General features: G+C 45.4%; 1 pseudogene; it reads left to right on the top strand.

Moving 5' to 3' along the window:
* Positions 1-2,286, top strand: part of LOC104860954 — a 3,547-nt pseudogene extending 1,261 nt beyond the window's left edge.
* The last annotated feature ends 585 nt before the right edge of the window (positions 2,287-2,871 follow it).

Genomic DNA, 2,871 nt, shown 5'->3' with positions numbered 1-2,871 from the left:
TAATATATATGTGTATGTATATATAGATATATATGTTTGTGTGTGTATGTTTGTGTAAACCCTTACTTTTAGTGAAATTGTTCATCAAAACCCATTATACAAAATGGAAAAAGGCAGGGAGCCACTCTGGTTGAATCATATTAGTCTGACAGGCCTGGAGCTGAGACCCAGACATTTTTAAGTGCTTCTTTTCCAGGTTCTTCTCTTCTGGCTCTTCTGCACCTTCCTCCAGCAACAATAAGACCTTTGGGGCACCTCCATGGAAACCTTAGGTCTCACTGAAATGAACAGGTTTGAACTGCTAGACTAGATAATCTCTAGCTTGTCTCCTAACAGACTGTGTTTATGTAAAAAATTAACACAGTTTAATTGTGTGAAGGAGAAGCTATTTAAAATAAAGGAACATTTATCAATATTTGCTTTCAGAGGGCGTACTACAATGTTCACTTTCTTCCACACAGATTATTTGGTTTTGAGGCTGAGAGGCGAGGCCCATTCCCTGAAAGAACAATAACTTACCCCTGTGGTTCGTCACCGTGTCCTGTGACCTGGTCAAGAAGAAGGAAGCTGTCAATGGTTAACAGCAGCCCAGAAAAGGACTTCAAGAGCATGAAGATGCTACCACACAACCTCAGGTGGCACAGGAGAGAAATGAAGAGGCCGGTGGCAGAGACCAAAGGAGAAGATCTGCTGACCAAGGAGCTAGAGGACTTTGAGATGGATAAAGCAGCTGCTTATGCTCTCACTGGTGTCCTGGCATCTCATGCCAACGATACTGATGGCCACATTATCAACACCTCTCTCTCTTTCCATGGGCAAGCACTGCTCAGTGACACCAAACTAGAATTAGGCTCAGGCCAGTGTGATGGCCTCTTTGGCTTAAATGAAATTGGAAAATCCAAGCTGTTGTCTGGAAGCACCAGGTGCCCATCCCTGAGTACACTGACATCTACTGTCTAACTCATGAGATGTCCCATAGTTCGAAGGCACCTTGCATTGTGTGATGAAAGTGATCCCAGAGCAGGCTCTGCTGGAGAAGGAAGCTGGCTGGCTCATGAGGACATGGAGTACAAACAGCGCGCAGAACTCTAAGTGCCTAGAGAAGCTGGATGACAGTGCGGCCCAAAGGAGGGCCTCGAGGAGCTTGCACAGACAGTTTCACACCTACCATGCAGCACAAGAAGCTGGAAGACTTGAGTGGAGACTGGAGGACGAGGGTTATCATTACCAGGGCCCTCTTTCTTCAGCCGTTCATGGTGCTCCCCAATAAGCCCATCAACCACTCAGACTTAGATGCTTGTGTGTGGTTGGAAGAGGAACTAAAGATGTTTTTAAGCACATTCTGATCCTCATGTTCCAGTCCTAGGATTTCCTGAATGGTATCTATACCCAAATCATCCACATGCACAAGAAACTGAAGTAATAGGTGGGTAATTACTATCGGTATGTAAAGACACAGCTGGCAGTGGAGGAGAAGAAAATGAAGAGGTTTCTCTGCGTGCAAGATCGGACTGCACACAAGAAGAACTACATCGAAAGCTTCATTCATGGCAGTGCCAAGCTGGCCTGGCAGGCCCAGAGCAAGGAGAGGACACCACAGAAAATGATGGCATCAGAAGTCACAGCTCGAGAAACAAGAGTCTGTCATTTTATTTCTCACATTGTGACAGGATCCTTCCACCTATTTTCATGAGGTGCAGAATGTGAGCTTCAAGTACATGAAAGAGAGGTGTTGTGTTTACAATAAACTAGAATTTGGTATTAGCTTGATACACAAGTGGCTTTCATGGGGCCCAGTGGAACAGGAAAATCCACTTATTTGAAACTACTTCCTGGACAGTGACTGGACAGCAGATCATGTCAAGCTAGGGCATTAACTTCAGCATTACAGGAGCTGGATTTAGATATCTGACCTTTGGAGTGATGTAATAATACCCAGAGATCAAGGAGGAGGAAATGAGGAAGATCACTGGGTGATACGACCTCAGTGGGAAACAGCACACAAGCCCAATCCAGAGCCTGTTTAATGGGCAGAAGCACTGCATGTGTCTGGTGTGGCTGGCCTGGCAAAAGCCCCATGTGATCTTCCTGGACAAGCCTGCCAACCACCTGGACACCAAGACCACAGAGGGGCTGGCGGATGCCATCAACGAGCCTGAGGGTGGTATAATGCTGCTCAGGCATGAGTTCAGATTTATTCAGTGGGTTGCAAGATTTAAACTCAGGCAGTTGGATATTAAAGATGGAGATTCTCTTCTCTTTCCTCCCTCTCTGTCTTCCCTGTGAGGGGTCTGAGTTTCTAGGAGACTGAGCCACTGTTAGGGCACAGTGGGCCTGCTGCAGTGTAGCTGGTCCATGTGGTCTTGTGCACCATTCTGCTGATGTCATGCTCTGACCTCCTAGTCCATGAGGCTCCCCCTTAGCCCTGGTTTTGTTTTCCAGTTTCGCTTACTCATAACCAAACATGGTCAGAAAATATTAAATGGAAAATGTAATGCGAATAATAATCCATAAGTTTTAAATTGTGCACTTTTCTGAGGAGTTTGATGAAATCTCATACTAATCCTTGCCATCTCATCTGGGAAGTAGATTATCTCTCTGCCCAGTGTATCCACACTGCATATACAACCCTCCCACACTGTCTTGGTTATCAGATTGAGTATCACAGTGTTTGCATTCAAATAACCCTCATTTAACTTAACAATGGATCTTGTAGGAAAAGTTAAGGGACAGGTAAGGAAAGTTCCAGGGCCTCAATGAGGTTTCTGGCAAGTAAAGAGTTCAGCCCTGGACAGAGAGTAGTTAAGAAAAACAAATGTCCAGAGGTGATAGGCCCACTTGTCCTGGCTCACTTCATGCCCAGGCTCAATT

This window comes from Fukomys damarensis, unplaced genomic scaffold (assembly GCF_012274545.1).
Source record: "Fukomys damarensis isolate Sample0158 unplaced genomic scaffold, DMR_v1.0_HiC HiC_scaffold_18, whole genome shotgun sequence".
In the NCBI taxonomy this organism is placed as follows: Eukaryota; Metazoa; Chordata; class Mammalia; order Rodentia; family Bathyergidae; genus Fukomys; species Fukomys damarensis.
Note: the sequence above shows the minus strand (reverse complement) of the source record. Positions and strands in the feature narration are given on the sequence as shown.